The following is a 25,688-nucleotide window of genomic DNA, read 5'->3' on the forward strand; positions in this document are numbered from 1 at the left end:
TTTTCTGTTTAACCCAAAGGCACGATGGCAGGTCACAGTGTGCGAAGTGAAGTTAGGCAAAAATAGCTCTGATCCCCCGGCAAACCGGCGAGGGGCTCAGGAGCCGCCAGCACGGCGGCTCAGGGCTCAGCGTGTGGGCAACGAGGTCTGATGGCCAGTAGAGAAGCAGGCTTCCCTCGCCCTGGAACACACCGGAGCACACCCACCGCATACACACGCACATACAAAAGCAGACATACAAGCGCACACACCCCGCAGGCACCGTGCTGCTGTCTCCCGGCTGGCAACACCCGCCTGCTGGGCAGATGCCCGCTGGCTGCACGGGCCGTGGGGAAACCCTCCAACCTGCAGCTCTGATACAATTCACGTCAGAGGGAACCCTAGGTGATGCAGGATCATCAGTTGCCAAAGGGACAGCCTCATCAGCCTGCTCTGAGAGGTGCTGGCTGCTGGAGCAGCCAGGCAGCACATCCTATGTCTCTTCTCAGGCAAATTTCTTACAAGGTCTTGGAGCATTTTGTTGGAAAAGAAACGAAGAGCTCACCATGCCATGGTTTCTTTCACAGAAAATACATGCCTTCTGCAGAGGTCACCATCCCTTGGCTTTCACACGCAAACAGAAGAAGGGAAATGAGTTGAAGAATCTGCCAACCCACTGCCTCCTTCCAGCCAAGGCTTCACTGACTATCACGGGCTGCAAATGACCCCTGCGCTCCCCCCGCTTTCCTGGTGCCTGCAAGGCTTCATACAGTCTCATCCCTCACTTGTGACAAAGGGGATTGGTGCTTTTATTCTGGGCTGATCTCACACCCTCTTAAATGCAATGTTGTCTGCATGTGCACTGATGAGCACATACAGTTACATGGCTCATATCAATGCAACCACTCTAAAGAGGCATGAGCTTGCCATCTCAGGGCTCCTGAACTTCCAGTTGGCCCCAACCCCAAGCTGGAACTGCATTTTTTTAAACGAAAAGTCAGTTCCACATAAAAAGCATTTCCCTTACCCCAAAACAACTGCCCCCAAGAGCCAGCTGCCCCTCCTGCCGGTGAATGATCCCCCTTCCCACAGCTCCATACCCACACGTAGCCCTGTGGCTACGACCTCCCCTCGCTCCCTGCCCATCCTCAGTGTTCAGATCAGTCCCTGGTGCATTTTGTGCACAACCAGTCTTGGCTGGGGATGGAAAGGAGGAGAAAAGCAGGACCGGCAATCATAGATCCTGGAAAAATAGCTGCAAACTTCAAATTCCTATGTGCCTCAGCTGGTAGCCCTTGGCATTAAATACACCCAGTACCTTCAATCCCATAGCACTTCAGAGAATGAGCAGTCCAGCCCTGCATCCTGGGGATGCTGCCACTGCCAGCAGCCCCCAAAATATCACCATTTCACAGCAGAGAATAGGAGACTTGATTAATTGTCATTGGTGCAGCTTGCATTCCTACTGATACCACTTACGACCACAAAATTATCCAGCCCTCCTCCAATTTGACTCTCAAGTCATACCTGCTCCTGCACTCTGACTGCAGAAGTCCCATTCCCTGTGCTGGCTCTTGTTTTGCACTTGGTCCCAAACCCCGTCTTTCAAATGATGGCATACGGGATAGGGGGAAGAGTTTGGACAACATCTGCTATATCCACCAGTACATGAATATGCAAGAAACATCACCTCTATTTCTTCTTTCTAAGCCAAATCAGCTTTATTATTGCCAGTGCTTGTTCTACCCATATCCTGCGCTAATGCCAGCAAGCCTCTTTTCCCTTCTCTAGACCTTTTCAATCTCTGCTAATCCCACCTGAAGGATATAGGATTTTAAATGATATGTCTCTGGTGTAAATGTTGGTGCTCAGTTAAGACTTCATCACAATGATTTTGTTGCATTTTCTTTGGAGAGGTTGACTGAATTTGGCTTTTGAACCAGATGTTGTCTGGGCCCCTGCTACTTTGCAAAGCTTGTTCAATTTGCCGAGTTAAAGATACAGCTGATTCATCACTCTGATCTCTTTCTTCCTCATATACTACAAAACAGAAGGTAGGATTTTCAAAAGCAGTCAGTGTTTCCTGAACATGGGGTGCTTTTTAAAATCCTATTCATAATTACCACTGCTCATGTTTTTCCATTCTAGGAGCTCCAAATTACTCTCTATTGCTTGTCTGCAAAAATTTGGAAAAAAAGCACAGACTCTGTTTCCCAGGGGCCAGCTTAGGTATTGTGATAAAGCTATTCTAAGGCTGTATGCAATGAATATTATGCATGCACACCATTTGAGTTTGCTTTCATACAGCAACTTTCCTTTTCTTTCTTTTCTTTTATAAGGTGGCTGTCCCATCTCCGTAAGCGGTGTGTGCGCACACCAGAAAGGAGGAGAAATGCTCATTTAATGAGGACGTGTGCATGGCAGATGATCTCCCTGGCCGTGCACCGTGTGTGTGGAAAGTCTGATTTCACGCAAGCCCCTCATCTGCGCAATGAATACTCAGAGCTCTGGACTCAAGGAATGACGACTCACTGTGCGCACATGTTGTTAAGTACAGAGAGCTCTATACGGCCAAGTAAGTAGTCCCACAACAGTGAGATTTCCTGAGAGTAGTCTTTCTTTTTTAATGTTTAAAAAAAAAAAGTGTAGAAAGAGAGAAAACACAGTGGGGAGCCATAGAGAGGACACATGGTAAAACACTGGCTTTGCAAAGCAAGTCCCCTTGGGTTGGGAAACAGAGAGAACAAACCCTCTGGACTCCTAGACCAGCTCAGCTCTGCCACAAACTGGATGGTTATCAAACGCTCAAGCTTCAGGTGGCTTTTCAAAAAAGGGTGTCTGAATCTGGTGACCAATCCAGTAAATTCCTGGTTTCCTCCTTCGCTACAAGCCATAGGGAGAAAAGGACCTTTCACCTGGCTCTGAAACAGCAGGTGAGGGGCAGAACTTCCACAGACCAAAGCTGCAGGTGCCCCGCGCAGACGCAGGCAGGACCTTGCACCCCTCGACCAACCGGAGTCCCAAAAGAGGAGGAGGTGCCCAACCTCCCCAGCTTTGCTGGGAGGCGGTGAGCGCTCAGCAGGTCCGCTGCACCGTGAAAGCTTTGGGGACCCAGCGCAGAAGCCCAGAGGTGTGGGGACCCTGACACCACCCACGGTGGGGTGGGGTGGGATGGAGGGCTCCAGGCAAACCGCAGCTGCTGCCCACTCTCGCTCCAGAGCCAGTGCGTTGCCAGACCTCCCCGCGCAAGGAGAAAAGGAGCAGGGCAGAAGGTTGCAGGGACTGCGCAGTGACACCGGGAGGTGGGTGAGGGCTCACAGACCCAGTCCCAGTTAACCTCTCGCTGGGATTTTGCCGCAGAAGGAAGAGTAGCATCCCTGCTCCCGAGTCGCTCTGCTGCTCTGGTGACGGTCACTGTGGAAAGGTCAGTGCTGACGGAGGGCGGTTGCAGTGGCCTTTCAGGCCGCCCCTCCCAGCCTGCCGCGGCTGCTGGGGGCTGCCGCCCTTCCCCAGGCTCTGCAGCTTCCCTAGCCACTGCCAGCATCTCCCTCCTCTCCAGGGCTGTGAAAGCAACCGTAACTACAGCTGCGTCCTGAGCTGTCGTAAATCGTCTGGAGGCCAAAACACAGATTGCTCCTGCACAATCTCATCTCTCACCTGCAGCCACACTGAGAGCTACCTCCTCGGAAGGCATGGAGAGGGGAGGAGATGGATGTGGAGAAGGGCTGGAGCATAACACTGCCCCAGGAAGACATCACGTTAATGCGAGAGATGTGACAGGAGGACACCGAGAGGCAGAGAGCATGCGGGAGCAGGAGGCTCAGGAACATTTTGCTGCAAGAACATCCTGACAGCTTCTTGAAATTAATGGAGGCAGAGGCAGGCATGAGAGGAGCTGGCGGCGCAGCAGCCCTGACGGGCACACTCACCAGGACGGGAAGCAAGGGATCTGAAGCCCACCTTGCTCAGCCAAGCAGCTTTCATTCCCCAGCCTCTGGATGCTCCATATAGGGAAAGGAGGACACTTTCCAGCCTTCCCCTTTCTCTCTGACAGCTTCATTGTGGCCAAGGCATACCTCAGACAGCTCGAAAGCAGAGAACAAGAGGCCATCCGATCACCTGCCTTCATTAAACGCCACTGGGAGCTGGCAGCAAGGAGCCACTCTGCAAACCCCAAAGCCCCACCACCAGCACCAAGCCACAGCATAGTCCAATCTCAACCCCCGCACGAATACATTGGTGGGAAGAGCTCTTTAATTCAGGCCTCGGTGGTGTTTTCAGCAGACTGAGCAATGCTTTCAGTTTGGGCTGTGATGCAGCAGGGCAAGCCGACAGCCAGTGTTCCCAGGGATCATCTGGCCATATAGAAGTCAGGATAGCTGCTCGCTCTCTCCTTTTTCTCTGGGCTCATTGCAAGATGCTGCCAACAGCCCTCAGATGATGGTGGTCCGGGCTCTCCTTTCAACATGCACTCAGAAGAAATCGCTGGTTTTAAAAGTTAGGGATGGGAAAACTCCTCTGGGGAGCAACATTAAGGATGAGATTTCCCTAAGTAAGCAACAGAAGATGAAATGAATAGACATCGATCTTCTCCTAAAGGACTTTGTGCACATGATGTTACTAAATTTTCCATCTGGGAAGTACAGAGGATAATCTATAAAATCATTTTATTTGACAACACGTCCGCTTCCAACACATAAGGCAACAACTAGATGGTTATTTGATTAACGTGCTAGAAAATATTGAGTATCTCTCTGTGTGGACACTCTCATTTGCAGGCATTATTGCCAAGGAGGCTAAGAGGATGTGTCTGCCTGACTTTGGAATGTGAAATAAGGATCAGCTCTAAAAACAGCGTAAGTCAGGAGATGTCACATAGTGTATACCACTGAAACAGGCAGGGCTGTGCAAGGGCAGGATTTAAGGTCCCTAGTGGGATGCTGTTAGCCTGGATGGAAAGCAGCCAGGACAGCATGGTAAACATCCCTGGGACAGTGAGAAGTCCCACAAGATCTTTAGTAACTCATTAATGTGAATCATTAGCGCGTACACCTTGGGTCAAGCCACGGCATTCTTTACACATCTGGATACACCCAAAACCTCATCTGATTTGCTGTGGGTGCAGGTCCCTGCAGCACGAATTTCTAAGCACGTGGTGTCAGTCTGACTCCTTCCCAGAGCTCTGTGCTGGGCTGGGATTTCAATACAAAACTGCAGATAGGACCTATTCGCTCTGCCAGAAGATCTCATTGAGAAGTCCTACTGCAGAAATGCTGACTAAGTAAGATGTCAACATTTGAGGCAAACCAGAGGGGATTAAATAAGGCTATGCATATAGTGGGGAGCTGTCTTTGCCCGGCTGACTGGGAGGCAGATATTTAACAGAGCAATGTGACAGCGCTGGCAGACAAGGTGAAGAAGCCAGCAAGAGAAGCCCTGATACGATGCACGTGGTCACACGGAGTTGCGCATCAAGCAACCCAGGGTGGGACAAGCTGAGCCATTTTGAAGCAAAGGATTAGGCTGCCACATAACACAGACAAAGACGGGAGGTGTTTGAGGAGGAGAATCATTAGATCCCAAAGCAGATTCACTAAACTCACGAAGGAGATGAGTGATCTTAATTTCAACAGGAAATCGTAGTAATTTAGGAACCTATCCAGAGTACAACCAAGGCAGGTTGCACATTGGGCTTAATCTCATGCTCATGAAAGAAGATTTTTGGCTCCCACAGGGATTACGGAGGGAAGAACAGGTTTTGAAGCATCCAGCTGCAGCCACCAGTGATGGTCAGAGTTTGTTCTAGGAGCCAGGTCAGAACTGAAGTTGCTTCTAAGGTCAGAGCAGACGTTGGTACCAATTACCTAAGCAGATGTCAACAGGATAGATGAACTGTCAGGATAGAGTTTCAAGCAGATCATTGATGTGCAAGTTGCTGATGTATGAGTTACAGAAGAACTGGTGCTAGTACAGGAGCTGGAGACGAGCCATTGCGGGCCAATTTCCAGGGACTGGCTGTGTCATTCATGAGGACCTTGGAAGAGCAGCTGTGCAAGAGCCATCCCACTCTGTGCAGCAAGCACATGGGGAACAGCCCAGACTACCTCACCGCCAGATCAGTTGGCTGTAAAGTGTCATAGACAGAAGCACCCCCAGAAATGAGATTTTTTTCTCTTTTGGCTTCAAGTTGGTCTATGGGATAACCCGATGATAACTAGTCTTATCATAAAATAGGGCTCTCTGCAGTGCTAATCGCTACCTACTATTCTACACATAGAATATCTATGTATTTCTCCAGGCAAGCCTGAAGCCATCCAAGCAAGTCACTTGATACTTCTGTGCTTCAGTTTCTATATCCATGCAGTGGCTGTGATCCTTATTTCTCACGGGGATTTGATAGGGGACAGTACCTACTTGCTTTGAACCCCTAATGTGGAAGTTACAGTGACACAGCCCTAAGGAGGGTGAGGGAAGAGAGCAGAGAGAGCTTTAAGTGGTGGTGGAAGCATCACTTACTCACATGAGTATCAACTTATTCTGCTTCATCTGATTTGGTTCTCATTTGAAGGGAGCTGTGCATTTCTCTAGGGCACCTCCTCTTCCTTGCTGAAGTTTCTTTACACCATTAGAGAAAAGACCTCAGAAAACAGGGCTAGAAGCAACTGCTAGCACTCAGCTATCACCCCGTCTCTGGGCAGGGCCAGTCCCACCAAGCCATTCCGGGCATGTAGGTGGCTGCCCAACTGGTTTCTGGAAGCTTCATGGTAGAGATGGTTTCTTTCCCCATATTTCAATTCTTTACCCCTAGAAAGTCCTTCGTAATGTCCACCCAGACTGACAAGGTGTAACTTGCTTGGGAGGAGAGGGGGAAGAAGCCTTTGGCGCTGTCTCCCAGCACACATAGCAAGGAGGGCTCCCTATGCCCCTGCTGTCCCTCCCCACACAGGTAGGGGCTGGGACCTGTCCAGGTGACCTAGAGTCCTTCTGCATGCCCCTACCCCTGCCATGCGTGCAGCACACGGGGCACCTCCACTCCGTTCCTGCGAGGGCCAGAAACATCCCTCTCCGCTACGGCCGGTCACAGGGAGGCAGGGGAAAAGGTCCGCTGAGGAAGACACTGTGCAAGAAGTGGCTGTACCCTGAGGTGGAGACCAGGACCCCAATCTGAAATCCTGCATGCCCCTCCATGCCCATCTCCCCTGGACTGCGTGGGACCCTGCTCGGGATCACCGGCAGCTCAGGGGCTCTCCCTGGCTGGCTGCCGGTGATGCCATTTGGTCACATCGCACCAGGTCTTCGTAAGGTATAAAGGAGGAAATATTGACACAGAAAGGCAATTTCCCTTTGTGTGTTCCCCATGTAATCTTGGCTAATTAGTAAACTGGCTTATGTTTCAATTAGAACTATTGAAAATGCTTTAGTAACTGACACATGATAATTAAAGGGACATAGCCAAGATTAAAGCCATATTTTTTAAATTCTTCACTTGTCTCAGAAAACTTCAAAGAGCTACCAGTAAAAGATGTATAGGGATAGCTGGTAAAAAAAAAATTAAAAAAATGTTTAACTATTATCCTTCCTCCACCCTGAATGGCAAAACTAAAGGGGTCACTTTGTGCTTGTGGTCAGCTTCACTTTTCAATTTGTGCTCGTTTCCTGCCACAGCAGCCCAGCCCTCACTTCCCACTACCACGCAACCCTGCAAAGAGACATGAAACGCTGTCAGCTTCACATGACCAGTGGAAACAACTGTACCGGCAATGAGAAATCAGAGCTGCTAAGTTGTGGGCAGGTGAGCCCATTAAGCACTGTCAATGCTTGCAAAAAAATCCTTAAGTATGTGGTATGTTATTCAGGGCAACTCAAGAGATGTGGTATATACCCATGTGTCAGCTACGAGAATCAGCACCGGAGCTAGTAGATGGCAAATGGCCCACAGTCAACTTGGAAGCCCTGAAGAGCTGGAAAAGGCATGGTAGGGAAGCACAAAAAATGCTCAGGGAGTTTCCCTAACGCAGTCAGCCCTGCCAGACAAGCAGGTTTCCAAAGCATTCTGTATTTCACTTTGTTCAAACGCAACAAAACGCTCTAATACAGAGAGTTCTTCAAGGAAAGACCCCTCAATTAGGTTTTAAGAATTTCTGCAAAGAGGGGAAAACCACAGTTTGTTAAACCCCCTTTCTCTCAGATGACTCCATGCTGCTGATCAGCTGAACTGAGTTATTTAAGTTGGGTTGTACAAGCATAATAGCCCAGGTGCCCAGGTTTTTTTCTTTATTCAGTTTAATAAAGTTATTCTTTTTCTATTAAACGATTTCAGGTCCAGCTATAACCTTTGTTTAAGTTCCTCTTAAAAAAAGAAACCTAGGCTGATCTGCGCATCACCTTCCAGACTGGGCTGCGAATACTGAAGCTGTGTGTACAGACACGAGTGGACCCTTGCCTGGCCTGCTGCAGGTCAGCTTTTTCTTGCTGACCCTGCAAGACTTGATGCTTCAGGGCCAGGGGAGAACAAAGTCTCGACAGCCTGTGGAGCTGTTTATTGAGGTCTGTACAATAAGCACTCGTCTTCTACAAGTAATAATTCAGCTTGGCAGCCCATGCAACCAGACAGTTCTGGGGGGTATCAGCCTGGTGTAGGTGCAAAGCACTGCCAAATCCCTGGGCATGGATGTTTCTCTCCTCCCTATCTTGGGCAGGTTCCCAGGGGAACAGCTTCACTGAGAAGATGCTGTGCCCTTTTTCTCTCAGAAAGGAATTTTAAAAGGAGCAAAACCTCAGCCACAGCCCCACTGCGGTCACACAGTACAAAATTTAAGACAAAATAGAGGGTGGGGAAAGAAGCAAGGAAGAGAATTCATTCTGTACTAAAAGCCTTTGAATTTTCCTGCTTCCAGCTTAGTCTAACACACTGCCACAAAAGCCTACGATGTCAAAACCCATCATGGATGTTGATGGCCAAACGAAGTACTGGGGATGCTTTTGTTTGCTCTAAAGTGGCTCCAAAACCTGACAGGGTGCAGGAGTGAGAGCACCCTGGACAGGACAGGGTAGGCTGGACTACCTCAAAGCCCCTTGAAATGTCCTGAGCAAACACAAAACTGGCATTCAGCTGGAAGTGACCCCCCCCCTCCCACCACAGCGCTCCTGAATCACACCTGCAAGACACTCTTCACTGGCTGGTATTAGCAGCCCGATGCTTCAAGCCATCGCCCCTGGTTTTAGACTTTTCACTGAAGGCATGGAGATTTGGAAGCTATATTTAGATGTCTTCTCTATTCTCCAGCAACAAGGTTGCCATGGAGATGCTGGCAAGGATGAGAAGGTGGGGACAGAGAGGGAGAGGAAGTTGAGGAATGAGGAGTGCCAGATTCAAAACAACCCTCGCCAGCCCAGGAAGGCTTTAAATTTCTCGTAGGACAAAAATTGCTGAAGGTTGTTAGCCAAAATGAGCCCCCAGCACTGCCCGATGGTGTGGCCCTGCCATGCATCACTCAGTGCTTTCTCACAGTAGGTTTGAAGAGACTTAAGCAGCCGGCCTTTGGGCACTGCTCTTTTCGGACAGTACGCCATCATTGACCTAAGCTCGCTGTCCCGGGGCATGCTCTGAGCATCGATCCCTGCCTCAGCTCATCACTCCTGTGAGTGCTGATAACGACCTGCACCCTCAGGTCATCCATCCCTGGGACATCCTGAGGACAACCACCCATGTCCTTCTCTCTGGGCACAGCTCTGGAGGGCTGCACGCCACCCGCTGCTGGCTGCAGCTCAGCTGAGCTCTACACAACTTCTTTGATCTCTCTTCAAAATTCAGTTCTCTGAACTCCCAATGGATTTGCAAAGTCTTCTGATGTGGGGTGCCCAAAACCAAACCTGCACTGCCACATTGCATCCCAGCAGAGACATGCTAGCCGCTGCTGCCTGAGTGCCAAAGCAGCCCTCTGGGAGCTCACTCAGGTCCTACTGCTGCCATGCTGCTTCACAAACTCATATTGACTGTACTTGGCCTGCTCCTGGCATAGCTGGGGTGGCTTTGTCTCAGACAGGGAGCCACAGCTGGGGACAGAGCTGCCCAGGGCTCCCCAGCAGGGTGGGCAGGGACACCCTGGGGACAAGCCACCCAGCATGGGCGGGGAGGCTGATGGCCATGGAGACCTCAGCTTGCTGACCCTACTGCCACGGGAAGCAGGCTGTGGTGGGAGTGAAGGCAGCCCCTGCCAGCAGGGATTAGAGACCCTCAATCTCCCCCATGAGAGATCCACCCCCCCCAGGCTGGCATCAGCTGCAGGCACAGCCCAGGTGTGCAGCTGCTGGCAGAGATTCACACCTACTGCCCACAACACTGCTCTTTCCAGCACAGACAACGTAGGTGGAGACCAAGGGCTCCTCTTAACGTGGCTGTTCCCAAGACTTGCTGTCCTACACTTAATGCACTTGCAATTAAATTTGGCTTTCCAGGAAAGGTCAGAATAGTCCCCCCTGCTTCCCAGCGTGGGAGCTGGCATATCTCAACCCCCCACACCTGCCTAGACCTCCTTCCTGGCTCCTGCACGTGACAGCATCCCCAGATTTCAGTGCTCAAAGCACATCAAAAACGGTGGGGAGCAAAGCAAACTTTCCCATCACAAACCTCTCTGGACATCAGCCTCACTGGTCCCTCTTTCCCCTCCCTTGCCCTGCTCTTCCCACACGCACACGCAGAGAGTGCTGTCAGCTCAGCAGGGCGGTGTTCAGCCCAGCCATTGGAATTGCGCTACATTCAACGGAGCAGCAAGGCAGCAATCTGTAGGAAATTAATGAGCTGCAAACAACGCTGTGCAGCTGCCAGCCTGAAACAAGCCCGCTCTGCACGCTGCAGATACAATTATTATATATGAACAAAAGGAGCTGGAGCCGGAGCCAGGGTGCTCTGGCTCCGGTCACAGCCTTCTTGTGAGCAAGATAAGGGACACCACGCTGAATTGCCACAGCAACATCAAAGTTGCATATCCAACCATTTACACAGAGCCAAGATACTGCATCTTTATCCAAGGCTCTGTGCATTTGACCAGGCTCACTGTTTTCTTCTCTTCTGTAGCACTGAAAAATAGGGTAGAGGATACTCAGTTACACCATTTCATTTCACTCTTCGGCGCTGTTTTAATTTTATTTCTTACAGAATAAAAGCACACTGGGAAAACCAAACAGGGCCATTCATTAGCTTCCAGGAGCTAACGCCTCAGGAGGAGCTGCAGGTTCCAGGGAGGAGGCCAGCCCTGCTGGGCTTGTACTTCCAGTATCCAGAGCTTTGAACCATAAAAACACCACCTCCTTATTCATAAACTGAACAAAAATCATGTCATCAGCCAGCTTCGTAGCAAAGAAGAGTGTTTCAGAAGGGTTAAATCTAGGAACAGGGCAACCTTCAAGCCTTGCTTAATTTTGCCAATGACCCAGCTTCAACTCCCAAAGAGCCGGGCTGCTGGATGCCCCCCTGCCTCCTCACAGCCGGTCCCTTCACAGGAGAGTCCGGCTCAGCCAGAGACGGCAACAAGTGCTGCATGCTGGCATGACCACATCAAACAGACCACAGCCTGCACAGCCCTCACCCGCCCAAGCAGGTCTTCTTTAATCAAGATAGTCCTCTATCATCTTACTGCTATAATTTCCACCCTAACACTTAGCCCCACCTCAGCCTTCACATGTGTATCCAGTTTTGGGGAAGTGCTTTTGGCAAACCCTTGTAACCACATCAGAGGCAGCTTGAACTCCTCCTGGGGTCCCTGGCTGACAGGCAGGACCCTCCTCCTGCCCTCTCTACACGTGGCAAGAGTCAGCACCAAGGCCCTTCACCCATCCTAGAAACTTGCTCTACCCTTATCCCAACATGCTCCTCAACTCTTGTTCCCCTTCTTGCTGTCTAAGCCCTCCTATTACAACTCCCTCAACAAACACCTCGGACTTTAATAAATGATGCTCTGTCTTCTCCCTTCCAACTTTTCATAGGGCCACTGAACAACTGTTTGACTTGACCTGTCCTGACAAAGCCCAGCCACACTCCTGATGCACTTTGGCGCATACCCTATCAAACTCCCACTGAATGTTGGGTTTGCAGGCTGGTCTCACACACTTGTCTCCATCTGGTTAGAACCATAACCTGATGGGAAAAGATAACCATTCTCCTAGCCTTGGTCTTCCACCCAGCTTGGTGGCAGGTGCCGCACCCTTCACCCCAGCATCAGTAAACATGTCCTAGGGGGTTTAGTAACATGACACAACTGCTCTGAAGGCTAAAATCTCATGCAGACCTCTACAATGAATCCCTTCTGGTTTCCGAGGAGGGGCTGTTGCTTAATGAGCTCCCCCTTTGCCCTCCTAGCCCTCTCACCTTAAAAATGTAACTCCCTGACTCCATCAGGAGTCTTTCCCATTATGGGACCTAGAAGACTTTTTAGGAAATAAAATCCCAAGATAAAGAGCTCCTTAAAAAAAAGGAAAAGGTGCGCTTGATTTTTTTCGAGCTGATTTTGATTTTTTCTGAAAGGAGGTCCCATCCCAGCTCTCTGCCCAGCCAGAACATAATTGGGTTGCAATGCCACTGGTGCCTGAGCATCACTCCCTGCTTCAGCCTCTGCTTTCTTCCAGCTCGCTTCACATGTGCCCTGCAGTGAGTGTCAGCGCTCTTACAAGGAAACTGCTGTACGCCAGGGAGACTGTCAGGAGCGGGAGCCTTCTGCTCTGTCTGTCTGTTTACCAGGGTGTCTGTCTGTGTTTATCAGTGGCTTATTCTGTTTTTCAGATGCCGTCCCTAGCTCTGCTCCCTGCCATCACATTCCTCCCCACTTCCTTAGCCACCCCAGAAAGGCACAGGAGTAAAATACATGCTGAGAAATAAACTCTAAATGCTAAAGGCCCCCCAAACTGATGCTGATCACCCACAAACTGGATCCGAACATGCACCTCGTTGGTCTGAGGTTCTCCCCTGGCTTTGCACCCGTGGGTAGGCTACATTTATCTTTGCTCTCCAGAAGCAGAGAGGATATTGAAGACTTGCTTGGCTTCACAGGCAGCAATCAGCTGAAGCAGCCAGGAATGAAACAGAGGAGCGAGAACCCCGCCGGTCGCTCCCTGGGAACTTGTCCGGCCTCCCCGCTGCTGGGGAACACCCCTTGCACCCGGGGCTGCTGCCGGAGCGACGCAGCGCTGGCTCCACACTGGAGCACAGCAGCCTATTTCTGTCCCATGACCCATTTGCAGCCGCATCGCTGGTGCACAGAGGCTGCAAGAGCACAGCGAGAATTGCCCTGGGCCTGCCACGTCCCTACCCCACATGTGCCCTCCCGGTGGGTGCCACCAAGCAGGGAGCTCACCAGCTCAGGTCTTTGAACCCAGAGTCGGGGCCTGAGCATGAACCAGAGGAAGACATTTAGGGATTTCTGAAGTCGTCTAGCAGCCCGCTTCAACTCAAGCTGTGCAAGACTCAAAATCATGACACTGGACTAGGAGAAATGAGGCTGCCAGGGCAAAACACCACTTGCCCTACTCTCATAGCAAGACTGAAGGTGAGTTGCACATCCTGCAACAGTAGAGGAAAGCCTGTGAATGCCTGCAGACCACAGGCACTGACTTTTTCATGGTCCTAATGTTTAGAAGGGTCTGCAGAGCCAGCCTTGAAGCTGGAAATAACTCCCCATGGAGGACTTGGAGATGGTCTACAGCAGAGATAGTCTGCAGCTGCAAAAGCTGGCTTTGTCAGGCACACTCACCTACAGAGAACCAGGTCACATCCCATTTCCAGCAAATTAGAAATAATCCCGGGTTTGGTTTTTGGTTTTTTTTGTTTGGTTTTTTTTTTTTGTTTTTTTTAAGTGTTTATTTACCGGTTGGTGCCTCCTGCAGAGACAGACATTTGGAGATCTGTGACTGTGGAAAAACGAGAAAAAAACCTTCTAATGATATTGCCATCTCTTTAAAAAGCAATGATAGTAACAGTCCCTACTTAGCCCTTGGAGCTTCCCATATGACTCTGCTCTGACGGAGTGTGACTGTACAGGATGGCAGCATTGGGCTCTATTTTAATTTTAGCGCAACTGCTCCAGATCAAATTTTCACAGCCTCCAAAGAAAGAGATGGCTTTTACTAGACACAAGAGTTACTAGTTTACAGTCGAGCTGGACTCTTTCCTTCTCGTGCCTCAGCACAAATAATAACAGTTTTGCAAGCTAAACGAGGCTCTCCTGGCCATCTGTGAGACCCACTGCAGACTGAAAGGTTGCCCAGGTGTAATTCAGGATAAAATCTGGTTTTTTGAAGCATTTAGCACTGCTGGGATTCAGTGCTGAGAGAGAGAGGGCCCAGCCCCATGTTTTGAGCCTGATAGTGCTGAGACACTAAAACATCCTCTTTTTTGTCTTTCACTGCCAACAAATCTGATTTGAATTGACCAAGAATGAACATGTGGGGTGTTTTTTTGTTTTTTGTTTGGTTGTTTTTTTACAGTAAGTGCAGATTTCAGATCCTTCAGTGCCTTTGTGTTCCTCGAACAGGGAGATGGGCTCAAATTCAGTCCTTCCAAAAATGGAATTTTTGGAAGATTGCACCCAAGATTGGATTCACCCTGAGCATCTACGACACCATCTAGCTCCATTTCCTTCTTTTTGGGGGCTATGCACGTACATGTGGCCAATCGCTTTCCCCAAAAATATTCATGACCAGGAGTGCAGTGCTGCCCTTCAGCTGACCTCAGATGAGTTTCTTCCTACGCCTCCAGGTGTTAAGGCTCTGCTCAAGTCAAGAGAGATTTGTTCTCTTCAGTCTCATCTAAAGAGACCCCCGTTCTTTGGAGCCCCTGGTGTTCTGCAGAACTGTGCCACCACCCAAAAGTTTGCTTGGCCATTAAGACCAGCTCCATTTGCTGCATCTCCCCCATGTTCAGCTCTAGCAACACCAGGGGCTACCAAGGGCTGCCTGGCTCAAGAGACCTTTCCCAAGAGGGACATGTCTTTTGGCCGGTGGTGGCTCCTGGCAGGCCTCCATCAAGGCGAGATGTAAGGCACATCGCCATCCCATCCCGCTCCCCTTATGCAACCACCGCCAGCTAAAAATACAGCCACAGCCCCTGCAGCCCCGGCCCCAGCAAGATGCAGATTTAATGAGGCTTCCATGGCAACGGGCTTCACTTCAGCAGGGACTGGGATGCAGGGGACAGGGATGCTTGGGGGGAGAGGTGCTCCTCTGCCAGGGGAGAGCTGCACAGTTAAAAGCTTGCCGCAGTGGGGTTTGAGTTTTTTTTCCTTGCTGGCATTAATAAAATTGCCAAGCATTCGGTTCAGTTAGCTGCAGCCAAAGAGGCAAGCTGTGTAGTATTTTTAACAGACAAACCTGGACCTATTTCTGTCATGAGGATAAATATTTACTAGTCAGCCTTAATTAAACTCAATCACCCACAGGCAGAAATGTTGAAATAGGGATAAATCAAGGAGCCTGTTTCAGTCTACCAATACTATAAACATCCTTTTCAGTTAAAACGGGCTCCTGCCAGAGCTCACAAAATACAGTGGCAGAACTGGCAGATACGGAGCCAGGAGACCTGAGGACAGCTAAGGTCATGGAGGAAGTGGCATTGGTTGATGTTTCATGGATGCTGTCCTGTGTGCCAGTGCAGGAGGGGAAGAAAAAACCCAAACAGAAAAAACCCACAGTTTATGAAAAATCTGTGATAAAAAGATGTTGTAAGCCTGGCTTTCAAAGAAGAATAAAACTGAGACTATTGCCTCCTGTCCTCCATACTGATCCTCCTACACTGTGTGTAGGAGTAAGGATACATGCCAGCCAAAATCCCAATTTGGTGCGCATAGCTCTAAGTATTATATCAGCAGGAGCTGTCCTGTGGCTGATAGGTGTTTAGGGATCCATGGATTATTTCTGTGAAATGTGGAAAGTACCTCAGAAAAGCCAGCTTCTTACTAGTTGGCTAAATTTGCTATTCAGAGGGTGACACCTTTGCTGGAAAATGCTCATGGGGTCACAGATCAAAGCTCCTGCTTCCATTATAAATGTACAGTATTTTTCTAAAATGCAGTTTGTTTTCAGGAATTTCTTCTTGTTTCATTTACAGAGTAATACACCACCCTGTACTGGGACACTACTTCCTATCAAAGGACCAAAAAGAATGGAAGCAATTCAGAAAATAAAGGTAAATATTAACATTTTCACTTCATTCATGAGAAACTGAGGCATGGAAGAAATCTCTTGGGGAAAGAGAATGCCCAGCCTCCGCCCAAATCTACATATTTGGCACTGGGAACATAAAAATCAAGGCCCTCAGATCTGCAGCTTGTTATTGAAAATTCTGGCGAAAAATCAAGTGCCTATAAAATAAAGCACCCCTAAAATCGAGCACCCCTGCCAGGCACCCAAACATGGTTTGAACCCCATATATATGAATGTTAAAGACAAAAATCACTGTCTCCTACTTCTTTTGGCTCAGCTCCTCATATTCAGCATCCTTCAACTCAGAGCAATCTGCCCAGTACTCTTCTCCAGAATAAGCCACTCCTACTGATGTGAAAAATCATCACTTGGAGACACCTAATCCTTGTATAAGCTGATTTTGTATACATTACCTCCATCAGTTATGTCTCTCCTGCTAAACCAGGTTCATGTCCTGTTATAAGCCTACTGAAACACAACATGAAGCATTTCACAAACTATAATAGAAAATCATCTCTCCGCCCCACGAAAAGTGCCTGCTGCTAAGGATGAAACGTGGCACATATTAAACTACATGCAGCACCAAAACTGATGCCAGAATTTAAGATGCTGAAGCCACCGGGGAAATTTAGGGACATAAAATGTCATTACATGTGCAGAAAACTGGCCACCACTGCTTGCTAATGCAATGGTGTCTGCAGCACTGCAGCAGCCCTGGTTCTGACCACCTGTGGTCATCAAGCTGGAAAGAAAACGCCTCCTGGTCAGGCATCCCCCTTCCTTCCTTCCTGCTTCTCCTGTCACAAGGCTGCTTGGCTGCAGCCTTGCCATCAATCTCTCCCCGAGCTGCACACAGAGGGGTTGACGGGACGTCCCAGTCTGCATGGCACCAGGCTCACGCTGGTTCAGTAAAGCTGGTCTCTGGAGCTCGCTCTGATCTCCTCTTTGGAAAGTTGATGGATATACAGGCTAGCTCAGACAGACCTGCTTTCTCAGGAAACTGTAGTCTGAACCACAGTGCTCACACTTCCTCAGGATTCTTCTCCTTTCCCTTTGTGAGCTCTATTAAAAATAACTTTTGACACGAAATAGGCCTGGGCAGTCATTTTGCATTGCACAGCGATGCAAGTCAAAACCCAAACTCACTAGCCCACTGAGTTCTGAAATAGATGAGTGAACATCAAGGCTCTGTATGTCCTTCTCCAGGATGACGGTGCGAGGGAGGAGCTGGTGCAGCATCCTCTTGATCAAAGGAGGTGACTGGGCTGCTGGAGTGCAGTGCTGGTGGGGAATGGGGAAATCAGCCACGTCCACACCGTCACTTAGATGAAGGCCAAGATTGGCTTAAAATTACAGCACAATCCAATGTCATTCCCCATAACATGGAGTTAAATTATGAATGGCACATAGTGAGAGCATAGGCATCTTCCATTTTAAGCTCCTTCACTTAACCTAGACTTCCTGCTCAGAGGAATCAAAGCACTGGAGATGCCACCATGTGGTCTTTGCTCTGCCTCTGCTGGTATCCTCCTTTGTGACTCCAAGAAAGTCACTTCTTTCCCTACTTGTAAAATGGGAACAAGCGCTCCTTTGCCTCTGAAGCACGTCATAAGCATGAATGCATTAATATTTCAAAACACTTCAATATTACGGGGGAGAGAACACTTGAAATGCATAAATAAATAGAAGCAAGGTTTCTAGGAAGAGGTAATATGCTTTACTAGCTCAACTAACTGCTGTATGAGCTTCTGAGCATAAGGGATTTGTACCCAAAACGTACTCAGTTGCAAACTTGAGATTTCTGTTTAAGCCTGTAAAAAGGTTTGCATTGCCTCAAATTGCCTTTTCCTGGGCAATCACACCAATCAGCTGGGCTCATATTTCCTCTCCCTAGAGACTCTGCCACTCTTATATCCTTAGGCCATCACAGTTTGCAACAACATAAATAGCTAATTAACTTTTTACTTAAAAGTAAGAAAGCAATCAAGCCGGCATCCTTATCAACTTCTGAAAACACTTCAGCTCTCCACCACAGCTCTGGCTTCAGACAACCTAAGACACAACCTAAAATATTTGCTGCGACAATATAGTCCACCATTGTTGCACCATGTTTGGAAGGCAGTACACAGAGAGATAATTTGCCCTATAATAACCCTTCTTGCGACACAAGATCATACAACCTGGTGAAACAAACACTAACTTATATGCAATGGCAAGGCACAGAACTTAATAATAATAGGCCAAACCCTTAAGAAGGTTCTTGAGCATCTGTTCAGTCCTCACCAGGACTGAGAAAAGCCTGAGAAAAGCTCATGTAAAAACCAACCTCAGTCTCACAGCAAGGGTAGGTGTTAGCTTTTAGAAATACAAAGGTGCTCCTGGTCTCTTTAAAAGAGCAGAGTCCAGGTGAGTCTACCAAGGAGGTCAGAAAAGCACAGTATGTTTGGAGATGACCAGTCACGCTGCAGAAACCAGAACCATGTAAGCCATGAGAGACTCCCCTGCAGAGCCAAGGGCCCTACCCTGGAGAACAGGAGTGGAGAAGATGCTCCAGAGCACACCCAAAGCACCACCTCTCCCGCCTGCCCTCCTCCAGCCACACTGCTGAGCACTGTCATTCCCAGGCAGACTGGATATCTTGCTTTACTACGTATACAAAATAAGATAACGGCTTTTTTGGCCCCAAAGCAACTCTCACAGGCTTTGCACGTGGGTTGTTTTCACACCTCAGTGAGGCTGAGAACTCTGGCAGGTTTCCACCTCACCAGGCAGCTCAGCCACCTGGCCTCAGACATCCTCCATGCTTTTTTGTGTTCCCTCCCTTTCCAGGATTTTTCCTTAGGGATGCTCTTAGCAGGGCAGTCTTCCTGGACACTGGCCCCGTTTTCCTTCTCTTCCCACCCTCCCCGTCTCCGCTCGCAGCAGTTGCTGTGCAAGGCTCTCTGGATCCCCAGGAGGACCAACGCAAGACCAGCCAGCAGCACAGAGGCAGGCAGGGAGCTGCCTGTAAGGGGGACAAAGCTGTCAAGAGGGGACAAGCTCGGCTGCCGCGGACCTTCTCTCTCTGCTGGCAGGAGGGTGTCCCACAGCGTGACACCGAGGCAGGGACACATGGCACATGACCCGAATGAAGGCTGGGGTCGGCTCAGCTCCTTAGTCCACTCAGGAGCCCTGCTGCGTCCCCAGCTCTCACAAACCAAAAAGTCAGCAGATCTGTCAAGAATGACAAAACCTAGCCACGCAGCCTTAGACCTCTGCTTGTTACCAATTATGAGGCTCGCTGGCAGAGCTTACAGGCTCACTGAGAATAGGAAGGCCACAGCCATTTCAAGCAATCTGGTCTCTTACAGGACCCTTAACATCCTAATATCTCGCACGCTTTCATGCATTTACCCTTGCAGCATGCCAACGAGACGGGAACCAAAGGAAGAATTAAGGCAGGAGCTGTGGCTCCCACCCACAGTGCCCAGCAGAGCTCCTGCGGCTCCCATGCGGGGAGAAGACCCCCCCCCCCTAGACAAGGGTTCCTGTAGATGGCAGCTAGGGATGGAAAATGATGCCTGAACACTGCCAGGGTCTGACGCCTCCAACCAGATTGTCCACAGAGATTTCAGTGCCTGAAACTCCCACCCCACAAAGCAGAAGCGTGCGTAGCTCCCCATGGCTGCACCAGCCCATCAGGAATGAACCCCTCCGAGCAGGGCCACGTTGGCCTCTGGACAGAAACCCGGTGTAGCCAGGGCCACCAGAGTTAGAGCTGAACTTACTGAACAGGTATGCCTTTAAACCTACCAGCTAAGAACTAGGCAGCCTGCTTCTTGTCTGGAGCCAAGAGACAGCACTCAAAGCTGGGCCCAAGGCTTGGAGAACATGCTATGGTTTTGAACCACTTGCAAATGCATCTCTACTACTTTACTGCTTTTCAAACACCAGTAACATGTGGGCAAGGAGGAGTCAAGCTTTGCCTCGCATTTGGCTTCATTTTCAAGAGCTCGTAAGACAAGACTACACCCAAAGATAGAGAAAAATATTTTTTTTGTTATTTTGTCTTATGAATAGGTACACAATCCGGTGCAAAGGGAGGTCTGTAGTAGATTACACCCTCATTGCAGGCTGTTGTTGCATTTGGGTCAGGCAACAGAAGAGGAAAGAGGGATAATAAAATCATCACTTTTTTTTTTTTTAAATACTCTGGATTTTAGAGAACAAACTCTGGAGCACAAGTCTTATGAGGAGCGGTTGAGGGAACTGGGATTGTTCAGTCCAGAGAAAAGGAGGCTGAGGGGAGACCTTATCGCTCTCTGCAATTACCTGAAAGGGGGTTGCAGAGAGGTGGGTGTTGGTCTCTTCTCCCAAGTGACAGGACTAGAGGAAATGGCCTCAAGTTGTGCCAGGGGAGGTTTAGATTGCATATTAGGAAAAATTTCTTCACTGAGAGAGTGGTGAAGCATTGGAACAGGCTGCCCAGGGAGGTGGTGGAGTCACTGTCACTGGAGGTGTTCAAGGAACATGTGGATTGCATTGCGGGACATGGTTTAATGGGCATGGTGGTGTGGGTTGATGGTTGGACTTGATGATCTTACAGCTCTTTTCCAACCTTAGTGATTCTGTGAGCTAGAGATGAAACTTCTGTTAAAGCATGCTTAACAAGTGACTCTGGTCCACATATTAGATGTAAGTGATTCGCTCATCTGAGTCCTGATCATCTCTGGAGAACAGCCTGCCAGAAGTACCAAAGGTGACAGATTTGCAGTGTATGTCTTGGATAAAAGCCTATCTTCTGCATAAGGTAGCTAAGAGATGATGCCTAAACTGATCCTTGTCTTATGACCCCAAATGAAGACATTTATAGCCAGAAGAGCCCTGTTAGCTTTGTTTTGTGAAAGGGAAGGAAAAATAACCTGGAAGAGGTTGGAATATCAGACAAAAACTGAAGCAGCAACAGCAGAAAACCTACAGGCTGAATGAGAAACAGGATTCAGTCTATGCAAATATCTGGCTCTCACCATGTTCTCCTATCCCAGCCAGCTCAATACTGGGCCTAGGGACCGAGGGGAAGGTTTGCTTTTGTCCGTTTGGGTTTTGTTTTTCAATCTAACTGCTCAGGTTGAAAGAGGCACCATATATCTAAATTATCAAAAGGAAAATCATTAGCTTGAAGCCCTAAAGACGACACTTCTGAGGGCTTGTACCAGCTCCCGCATTACTGCTAGTGTGCCACGCTCACTTCCCACCTCATGTTAGAAACCTACCCCCTGCTTTAACGTCATTTTCTGAAGAAGCTGAGCATGAACTCATGAAAGAGACCCTGTCTGTTAAACTCAATGGGAGGAAAAAAGATCTCACATAAATGTAGTGAAGTTGCACACACTCCTACATACAGCCAAGGAGCCTGCCATGCTCCCCAAGAGTAATTTCTGTTTGTCGCAGGGTGGATCTGCAGTCTCTTTTCTCCTAAGCCCTGACACAACAGGCTGCAAGGCTGAGTTTATTGTTCTGTCTGGTATCTTCTCATTTGGCTCTAATCCCCTCCAATATAGATGCAATATTTCAAATGCTCTTGCAGAGATGGGGCTCTTCTGAAGACCTGACATTTTTATAGTCCTGGCAAGCCATCCATTTCTATTTAATTTAGTTCTTGACACAAATAAATATATGCTCTGAGATTTACATATGGGTAGACTAGCCAATATTTTCAGGCTTGCATGCTGAGGGCTGCATCTGTACTGCAATCACTGCTATAACTATAGCTGGTATCAAGCTACTCATGTTGGCTATCACCAGCTAGATTGGGGGCTGCTAGCAACATAGCCACAGCACTGCAGAGCTCTTCACAGGACAAAAGCTACCTGCAAATCTGAGTAAAAATGAATTGACTATATTGCTCTCCAAGCTACTGCAACTGTTTTAAAACTCTCAGGTCTCCTTCTACAAGCCCCAATCAAAGCACAGACATATCCAGAATTAAAGGCTTAAAATAGAGGTTTTATCCTTTCTGCACCCCAACCACATCCCCAAGATGCTGCATAGATACACCCCTCTTTACATTTATAGTCTTGTTACCTCTGCTTGAGAGTTTTGGCTGTAGCTCCTCCAGACTGCTCACTAGCGTACACAAAACTGCTGCCAGTCCTGGGTGGAGGATCTCCTTGATGTCAGGACCTAGCTGGTGCCTACACCACCATGGCTGCCCCTGTTATCACTGCAGCAGGGGAAGGGAGGGCTGGACCAGGCAGCACGTGATCTCTCCCCAGCTGGCACCAATTAGGGCAGCCCCTGCCTGCTCCCACCTGGGCTAAGGGGTGAAAATGAGCTTTCAGGGAAGTGGTGGGAGGGTCTACTCAATCTCTTCTCACTCTGTAGGGCTGTGCTTGAACTCTTAGTGGGTGCTCTCTGGGTTGGTGTTTTCATTTCCTAGCTGGATATAAAATTGTTTCTTCACAGAGCTTGTTATGGTCCCAAGCACGGAGCTCCGTGGCTACAGGTGGGAGTTGACTTTCCTTTCTAGTAGCACTGCAACGGAAAGGGACAAAAGCAAAGGGAGAGAGCAGGTTCAGGAGGCTCATGACTACGTGGAAGATGGGCACATAAGTGATTTCCTAGGAAAAGTGCTAGACTGGCTTTGAGAAAAACAAGGAAATAGACCTCAAAGCTGTGAAAGCAGAGGCCTGATCAGCACACTGCCTTCTTCACCTGTCCTGTGCCCCATCAGCCAAGCCCAGGGCTTCAGATGGAATCCCGAAACCCTGCTGATGCTATTTGGAGCTGCTCTTCTCCCATGGCTCCTGGGGAGCATCCTCCAAGCAGCAGCCTTACGTGGGATGCTGGGTGCTGGTGTGCCTGGGAACCAGCAACCATTTCTCTTTGCTTTGTGACCTTTACTGGGTACGACAGCATAGCGGAGGGTGACCAACTGATGAATACTTATTTCTTACTCACACACTGAATGTTTTTACCCTGGCGTGGGTGAATGTACTGAATGAGACCGAAACTGCACCTGGGGAGAAACAACCACAGGCACCAGTACACGCTGGGGGCTGCCCACCTGGAAAGCAGCTTGGCAGAAGATGACCTGGAGGTCCTGTTGGTCACGAAGTTGCCCATGAGCCAGCAATGTGCCCTTGTGGCAAATAAGGCCAATAGTATATTGGGCTGCATTAGGAGGTGTGCTGTCAGTAGGTTGAGGGAGGTGATCCTTCCCTGCTACTCAGCACTGCTGAGGCCACACCTGGAGTACTGTGTCTAGTTCTGGGCTCTCCAGTACAAGAGAGACACGGACATACTGGAGAGAGTCCAACAAAGGACCATGAAGATGATTACGGGACTGGAGCATCTCACCCATAAGGAAAGGCTAAAAGAGCTGGGCCTGTTCAGCCTGGAGAAGAAAAGGCTCAGCAGATCTCATCGATATATATAAATACCTGAAGGGAGGGTGCAAAGGGGATGGAGCCAGGATCTTTTTAGTGGTGCCCACTGACAGGACAAGACGCAATGGGCACACACTGAAACACATGAGGTTCCTTCTGAACGTCGGGGAACACTTTTTTACTGTGAGGGTGACTCAGCACTGGCACAGGTTGCCCAGAGCGGCTGTGGAGTCTCCATCCTTGGAGACAGTCAAAAGCCATCTGGACAAGGTCCTGGACAACTGGATCTAGGTGGTCCTACTTGAGCAGGGGGGTTGGACCAGATCACCTCCAGAGATCCCTTCCAGCCACTCTGTGATTCTGTGAAACCTGTGAATAAGCAGGACACTAAGATGTCAAGGGCTCTGGAAATGAGCAGTGTGAGATTCCTCCCTCCAAAGGCATAATATTCCCCAAAGAGCACAACAAACCAGAAATGGCCCAGCAATGGATGGTGGCATATGCTGGAAATACTGTGAGAAAACTAATACAAGCAGAGTAAGTGCAAGCTGTTGCTGTGTCTGGGACTTGTGCAATGGCCTGTGAGACTTGAGCTGATGATAGCAATAATGTCGCTGGCTGTGAGCTCGGTTGCACTGGCCTGCATGTGTGTAATCAACACATTGGTGTCTACCTCCTTCAGTCCTGAAAATGCTTGCTATGCCACTGGATAAACACAGGGAACGGTCTCCCTACTGCTACCCTGATTCGATGACATGTCCACAGGGGAAAGAGGATTGGTGACCCCTGTTCAGAGACGGATTAAACCACTGGCTGGACTTCCATGAGCAGATTAAGGGAAATGACTGCCTATCCCTCTGTTCTGAAAGGAAAATACAACCTGCTCTTTATGAAGGCTGAAAATTGTTGAGAGACAAGTGAAACCTTGCACTCCTGGGATCTTGAACTAGAACGGCCAATGCAGAGCAGTAAAAGGATGCTAAATATTTCAGTGATTGAAAGAACACGAAGACTAAGTTATTAAAAATCCATATGGCAGACAGTGGCTCTCAGACCATGGTCTGTGGGGCTCCGGTGGCCTGCAGAGCGTCCCTACATCATCGCCAGACTGGCTGCTGTCGCAATGGCAAAGCATCTGTCACTTTTTAAACAGTGACCTGCCCGGCTCTTTCTACTCCCGTCCAAGATTCACAGAGTTTCCCAAGCCTGTTTTTCACCAGCTGGGCTAAGAGAGCCTGAGCCTGTCTGTCTGCACCGGGTTCTCCTGCGGCTCCTTTTGATGGCTGATTTGAAGCGTGTAAAGGGAGCCACAAAAATTGCCAGGCAGAGGACTACAAACCATGCAAGGAGCACTGCAACTCATCTATCAAAGGGTCTGTAAAAAAAATAAGCAAACAGCACAAGCGTCATGTTGGGCAGGGTGCCCTAACCAGGCAGCTGTGCCCACTACTCTGAAAAGACTTTCACTTCATACTCTTCCCATGATGTTCGCTAATACTTCCTTTTTAAATAACTAGCCCTGGTGTTGTATTTATCTCAGGAAAGGAACAGGGTCAAGAACCAAGAGGCTGGAAAAGGAAGATGATGGGGAAGTTAAAAATGTCAAGAGGATCAGCTCAAGGAAATTCCCAGTTGCCATCCTGGTAGATGATTTTCAAAAGCAAAAGAAGAGGAATTTCCAAACCCCCTTCATTTTCAGCTCACTTTGAAGAGCTCCCTTACATGCTTATCCTGAATAGATGCATCTCTGATAGAAAAACCTGACCTGAAATCTTGTAAGAACAAGGTCTCTTATGTTTCTTTAACTTCAGGGCCAGAAAATCCACATGAGCAGCCTTCATCTATTCAGGGTCTGCGGTCTATGAGTGCCTTCTAGCCCTTCATTAGCAACGTGACTAACGCTTGTCAAGTGTGCTTTGTTATCACTCCCATCCTTCCCGCGGGCTCTGGATGCAGAAGGCTCTAGATGCAGCACAGAGTTTTGTCTCGGTAGGGTTTAGTGGTTTGCTTTTTCCAAGGTACTTGCTGCTGTGTGGTCCTGTTGGCAGCAGCAAGCGGCAGGAAGGTACCCTGCATTTAGAGAGGGAGGTGGCAATGTCTGGGGAGGTCCCTTGCTCCTGTGGGAAGTCACTCCACTGCCTGGCACGGGCT

General features: G+C 49.0%; 1 protein-coding gene across 7 annotated transcripts in view; it reads right to left on the reverse strand.

Annotated features, from left to right (window-relative positions):
- The window catches only part of SLC8A3 (solute carrier family 8 member A3), a 95,214-nt gene that overhangs the window by 23,461 nt on the left and 46,065 nt on the right, over positions 1 to 25,688 (reverse strand). The gene's annotated exons all lie outside the window — the stretch shown is intronic.

This window comes from Gavia stellata, chromosome 7, assembly GCF_030936135.1.
Source record: "Gavia stellata isolate bGavSte3 chromosome 7, bGavSte3.hap2, whole genome shotgun sequence".
NCBI lineage: Eukaryota > Metazoa > Chordata > Aves > Gaviiformes > Gaviidae > Gavia > Gavia stellata.